Here is a 7,170-nt window from a genome sequence, read left to right as displayed (position 1 = left end):
ATATGTAATCATGTAATGTAAGTGTGTGTGTGATTTAGATTTTTAACGTAGCTTTAACAATGTTCCAGTCATATCGCTACGATGTCTGCAGTGTGGCAAGTGGTGTCTAGCACTGGGGCATCATGCCGCAGACATGTAGCATGATGTCCGACCCAGTCACATTATTCTGACACCAGGCCGACCAGTCCTGACACTAGCCTCTTAATGCTGAGCGCTAAGCGAGGCAGCTGTTAGTACCATTTTTAGAAGTCTTTGGCATGACTCGGCCGGGGTTCGAACCCGCGACCTCCCGCATTCGAGGCGGACTCTCTAACCACTAAGCCACCGGAGCGGTCGCTTAAAAGGTAACGACCGGGGTAGGTAGCGCCTTAGAAATAATGATTTTGGTAGAAAGCGCCTGAAAGGTAACGATTGGGATAGGCAACGCTCTAAACGTAGAAGGTTATGGTAGGTAGCGCGTTAAATGTAACTATTGGGGTAGGTATCACCTTAAAAGTAACGACTGGGGTAGGTAGCGAATTACAGGTAACGATTGGGGAAGGTAGAGAATTATAGGTAACAATTGCGGTAGCGCCTTAAAGGTAACAATTCGGGTAGGTAGCGCCTTAAAGAGAGAGAGAGAGAGAGAGACAGACAGACAGATAGAGCTGCTCGCTCACTGACCACAATTTTGAAATCTGTAAATCTCGTAACTGTCACACCATCCAATAAGAACACTACAGTATCTTAAATATAAAGCAACCATAGTGTAATAATGTAATGTAAGTGAAGTGTAGTCATGTAAAGTAGATGAAGTGGAAATATGTAATGTAAGCGATGTGCAATCATGTAATTAAAGTGAAGTGTAATCATGTTGTTGTTGTTGTTGTTATTTAACGCCATCTTTCAGCCAAAGATAGGCTATAAATGGCGGCCAGTATTAATGGTGGAGGAAGAACCCGGAAAACCCCGGAAAGAACCACCGACCCATGAGAAGCTACTGGCAAGCTTTCTCACATAACCACATTGGCCGAATCCGAGACTCGAACCGATGCAGACAGAGGTGAGATGGCAGTGATCCGTAAAGGTGAGCGCTTTAGACCACTCGGCCACTCGGCCACTCGGGGCCCCTGTAATCATGCAATGTAAATGATGTGTAATCATGTAATGTAAGGGAAGTGTAATCATGTAATGTAAGGGAAGTGTAATTATGTAATGTAAATGATATGTAATCATGTAATGTAATGGGAGTGTAACCATGTAATGTAAGAGGGAAGTGTAATTTTGTAATGTAAGTGAAGTGTAATGATGTAATGTAAATGATGTGTAATCATGTAATGTAAGGGAAGTGTAATTATCTAATGTAAGGGAAGTGTAATTATGTAATATAAGGGAAGTGTAATTATCTAATGTAAGGGAAGTGTAATTATCTAATGTAAGGGAAGTGTAATTATCTAATGTAAGGGAAGTGTAATTATGTAATATAAATGATATGTAATCATGCAATGTAAGGGAAGTGTAATCATGCAATGTAAATGATATGTAATCATGCAATGTAAGGGAAGTGTAATCATGCAATGTAAATGATGTGTAATCATGTAATGTAAGGGAAGTTTAATTATGTAATGTAAATGATTCCGACACTATTAATTTCAGGTACTTTTCCCTTTGTGTAAAGCAAGTTGTTTCGAGTGTCATTTAATAAGAGCAGCTAGAATCATTGCATTATTTTCAATTAAATTTATGGATGATCTAAATGACGTATCGCAATAGGACGTTAGTAGTACGATATCATGTATCAAAGTTAATAATACGAAATAACGTATCACAATAGGACATGTACTAAAGTCAATAGTACGAAATCACGTATCACAATAGGACATGTCCCAAAATTAATAGTACGAAATCACGTATCATAATAGGACATGTCCCAAAGTTAATAGTACGAAATCACATATCATAATAGAACATGTCCCAAAGTTAATAGTACGAAATCACGTATCACAATAGGACATGTCCCAAAGTTAATAGTACGAAATCACTTATCACAATAGGACATGTACCAATGTCAATAGTACGAAATCACGTATCATAATAGAACATGTCCCAAAGTTAATAGTACGAAATCACGTATCACAATAGGACATGTACCAAAGTCAATAGTACGAAATCACGTATCACAATAGGACATGTCCCAAAGTTAATAGTACGAAATCACGTATCATAATAGAACATGTCCCAAAGTTAATAGTACGAAATCACGTATCACAATAGGACATGTACCAATGTCAATAGTACGAAATCACGTGGGGGCCCCGAGTGGCCGAGTGGTCTAAAGCGCTCTTCGTTACGGATCACTGCCATCTCACCTCTGTCTGCGGCGGTTCGAGTCTAAGGTTCAGCCAATGTGGGTATGTGAGAAAGCTTGCCAGTAGCTTCTCGAGGGTCGGTGGTTCTTTCCGGGGTTTTCCCGGGTTCTTCCTCCACCATTAATACTGGCCGCCATGTATAGCCTATCGTGTGCTGAAAAATGTCGTTAAACCCCACAACAACAACAACAACGAAATCACATATCATAATAGAACATGTCCCAAAGTTAATAGTACGAAATCACGTATCACAATAGGACATGTACCAAAGTCAATAGTACGAAATCACGTATCACAATAGGACATGTCCCAAGGTCAATAGTACGAAATCACGTTGTACTTGAAGCGTACTTAAACAGCTCACAATTAGGAAACATAATTTTATCGTATGCGTGTTTACATATTCTACATGGAAACATTATCTTTCCGTGTCAGTATTTACACACACTATTTGGAAAATACAAGAAACATATTTAGCTTTATATATTTTATTGGCTCAGGTTGTGTATTTGCTCTATAATTTCTTTGATAATGGAGTAAGAACTTGCAGTCTCTTAATGTTATCCCTAAATCGAGTATATCTGTCCCAACTTTCGGTTATCAGAAACGAACATCGATTCTACTATAGTTTTGATGTTATTCTAATTTTTCTATGCTTGTCGGACAATTGTTGCACATTTTAAATTAATTGTGCAATTCATTCCTACCTACAGCTTTATAATTACTTAATTAGTGTGTGTTTCATCATTACTTCATTAGTGTGTTTCATCATTACTTAATTAGTGTGCTTCATAATTACTTAATTAGTGTGTGTTTCATAATTACGTAATTAGCGTGTGATTCATCATTACTTCATCGTCACAACTTTATAAACATGCTACTGACATTAATGTTATAATTGTTATATTTATTTACGCAAAAAGAAGACGCATTGATTGTCAGTGCGGGGTGGAGTTTGTGGACTAGGGTGTATTGAGGGGTGGGGGATGTGGTGGGGTGGGTGGATTAACCATGCTTTTATTTCAGTCATGACTCTGTCGAAACATTAAAGCCAGTGCCTGATTTAAATGAACACCTATTGTAACTGAGCAAAGACCAGTGGGACACTTTGGGAACTGAAAATAGGTCAGTGGGACACTTAAGGTAGTGAAAATAGTCAGTGGGAGGCTTAAAAGGACAATATTTCCCAATTATGCCTCACAGCTAGTTTAGATGATTCCAGTTGTTTAACATTTAATGTTTTTCTTCCAGCTGATAACAAGTGGAACAAAGTAAATACCCCATAATCTCTGACGGGAAGTTTAAGAGGTCAGACCGGAAAGAAGGATATTGATTACCGTATTACACTTACCGAGACATCACGTACGAATTTGTACACGAATCAGGGGCCGATCCCGTATATTTTCTGTCAGGGTTTGATTTTGATAAGTGGTTGTTGGCTTTAGCTAATAAGGCCTATTTTTCCTCCACCACTCGGTGATATTTCAATTCAAATATCCTTTATTTTATGATGGTGGTGGTCGTCCCTTTTTTTTTTTTTTTTTTTTTTTAATATTCTGTTGCTTTAAAATATATTTGAAAGTGGATTATTTATTTAAAATATGTAAGTATGGTAACCAGAAGAATACGACCCAAATAAAAGATATCCGCATATACACATATAAACAACTTAATGAATAGAAAATGTTCAACTTTTTTCTTTTTTCTTTTTAGTTTTTATATCAAAGAGCGATGTTTTGGTTTATCTTTTATTTTCTCGTTGCATAGTAATCCATCAACAACTTACGTAACGCCAATAATTTCAACCTTTTAAAGAAGAATAAATTCCTTAATCCATAGAATAATGAGAAGAAACAAAGAAAATAACTTTTACGAAGAAATAATAAACCACATTGAAATATAAAATTGATCCCCGTTACAATGCATCGATCGACGGAGTTTTGGATGCATCAGCAGATAATGTTACTATATATAAATTTAAGTTTCTCCTTGTACTGAAAATTTTAACATTATTGAATGAACAACTATTACGAATAAGCACCAAAATAATGTCAAGAATATATGTCATTTATAGTTTTCTTCAATTATTAATATACCTCGATACATTTACATATATACACACACACGCGCACGCACGCACGCATACATACATACATACATACATACATCGAATTCGGCCAATGTGGTTCAGAGGCGTAGCTATGATATTTTGCGCCCGGGGACGAACTATAAAATTGGCGCCCCACCCCCCTCCCCGTTTAATCACATTTTTGAATATTACCCTTGTTTACTTATTATAATGTAACGTTGTAAGCCTCATTTTGGCGCCCCTGTACCTTGGCGCCCTGGGACATATGTACCCCCCTGCCCCCCCCCCCCCCTTTCCAGCTACGCCTCTGATGTGGTTATGTGAGAAAGCTTGCCAGCAGCTTCTCGTGGGTCGGTGGTTCTTTCCGGGATCTTCCCGGGTTCTTCCTCCACCATTAATACTGGCCGCCATTTATAGCCTATCTTGTGCTGAAAGATGGCGTTAAATAACAACAACAACAACAACAATACACACAGAAACATACGCACATACACACAAAGAGTATATTTATCACAAATTTCTGTTTCGCAAAATATTCTCTTGGAAAATGAATAAAGCAAAATACTCATTTATACTGTGTATGAGAACACTGTATCAGACTTTAGCTCAGGCGTATATTATTGTTTACGGTGAGATCATCAAGACAAGATAGACATGTTCGTTAAAACCAGACATATAGATAAATAGAGAAGTTTTTTGGAAGGGTGTTTAATGACTGCAAACCGTAGTTATTCACACAATAAACATTTTCTGTACTGTGAAGTTGTATGATCCCTTGGACAGATAGATAGACAGACGAACAGATGGATGGATGGAGATATAATATTTCTCTAGTCTTTCATTTTTATTTTTTTACAATGGAAAACTGGCATTTTCTACATTGTAGATGTATTCTGTTCTAATTCTCGGTCTTCTGAAGAACAAAAAACAATTAATTTTGGAAGATAACAAAGATAAATAAATACATGTAGTGCCACTTTTTGGGCTGTACTAACCTCATTGTTTCGTACGATATACGTATGAGTATGTATTTAACATGACAATCAGTTCTAAAAATAGTGGTTGTGGACACGTGTACAAAATAAGATTAAGAGTGAGAGAGACAGAGCGGGAAATAGAGGGTGACAGGTACACTTCTGTCAAAGAGAAATATAAATACACCTGTATGACAAAACCGATGGAGGCATGCTTTCAACTCTCCGATAGTCACTATAATAATTACTCTCCGATAGTCAATATATATAATTACGTGCCTGTAAAACTCTAATTTCACTTCTGACGTACGTCCCAAAATTTGATCCTCTTGGGTTGGCTCCTAAGGCAACAGCATCTCAATTTGCAAATATCAGCTGGGTTTGTGTATGTCTCTTCGTGCCGATTAAATGTGCGTGGTCATAAGGAGGAGTTCTCAATACTTTTTAATATATGACCCAGGGGATAAATCCCTTAGGGATGGGATAAACACTCGGGGATTAATGTCCGGATAAGTAAAATATGTATATTCATGCCCAATGGTTGGACATGTGGTTATAGGCTGGAAATCTAAAAGTTTTCAAGTTAAAGCTATTACGACCCTATGGTGTTAAACTAAGTAACAGAAAAGGTTTGTAAAATTCAACAAAATAATTTATTTCCTTAGAATACAAAGTGAACATTTGTTTAAAAAAATTACATTATTGCGAATTAAATACCAAATTATCCAAAATGTTTTATCACCAGTCCTAATGACTAATTTTTTTATTAAATTCCATTGGTGTTCTAATTAAGATCCAGCGCTGAATGCATCGATGTGCCTGTTGTCTTGAATTCAGTAATGTACCAGTTTCCTGAAGTGTTACTATGTGCTAACATGATTTCAAATAATGAGAATAGTATAATCCAAGGTGTCCTTATCTGAATTCAAAATAATTCCAAGTTAATGTTTTTGTCCAATTTTATTATTTAAGAGCACTTTGTATTTCCAAAGAATAATAATTTAATAAATAATACCACCCAAATCAACCACTGAACATAAGACCGAATCTGTCTAAAGGTACTAAAGCAAGAATGAGTCATTTCTCAAGTAAACAAGATCATAAACCCTTCTACCTGACCTAGCTCACAAGTAGCATTTCTCAAGTTAACAAGATCATAAACCCTTCTACCTGACCTAGGTCACAACATTTCTCAAGTAAACAAGATCATAAACCCTTCTACCTGACCTAGGTCACAGTTAGCATTTCTCAAGTAAACAAGATCATAAACCCTTCGACCTGACCTAGGTCACAATTAGCATTTCTCAAGTTAACAAGATCATAAAGCCTTCGACCTGACCTAGGTCACAATTAGGATTTCTCAAGTTAACAAGATCATAAAGCCTTATAACTGACCTAGGTCACAATTAGCATTTTCTGAAAATGATGTGTCTAATTAGTGGAATTCCATTCTAGAACATGCTGGGCTGCTGACAAGATAAAATCTGTTACATGGTAGAGAAAATATCGTGACTGAGACCAAGATAACCCACACTTGTATAAAAATATTAACTATATATATTTGTTTACCAAAAAAAAACACTTTAATGGCTAGGTAGACAACGGACTTGATTTTGGACAAGGTCAAGTCCAAAATACAATATACTCATAACATATAATGAATTAAAATATCTAACAAACAATGCAAATTAAATACACAAAACAAAGCCAAAGAAATAATTCCCTGGATTGACCCTGGTAAGCTGTATCGATAAATGCG

The 7,170-nt window shown here is 36.5% G+C and overlaps 1 non-coding gene across 1 annotated transcript; it reads right to left on the bottom strand.

The window, feature by feature from the left end:
• Positions 1 to 258: 258 nt before the first annotated feature.
• Positions 259 to 335, bottom strand: Trnas-cga (transfer RNA serine (anticodon CGA)). The gene has a single exon. It is a non-coding gene; the product is annotated as a tRNA-Ser (tRNA).
• Positions 336 to 7,170: the final 6,835 nt, after the last annotated feature.

This window comes from Sinohyriopsis cumingii, chromosome 6 (genome assembly GCF_028554795.1).
Source record: "Sinohyriopsis cumingii isolate HCF-2022 chromosome 6, ASM2855479v2, whole genome shotgun sequence".
Taxonomy (NCBI): domain Eukaryota; kingdom Metazoa; phylum Mollusca; class Bivalvia; order Unionida; family Unionidae; genus Sinohyriopsis; species Sinohyriopsis cumingii.
The sequence above is the reverse complement of the archived record's forward strand: the minus strand, read 5'-3'. Positions and strand labels throughout refer to the sequence as shown.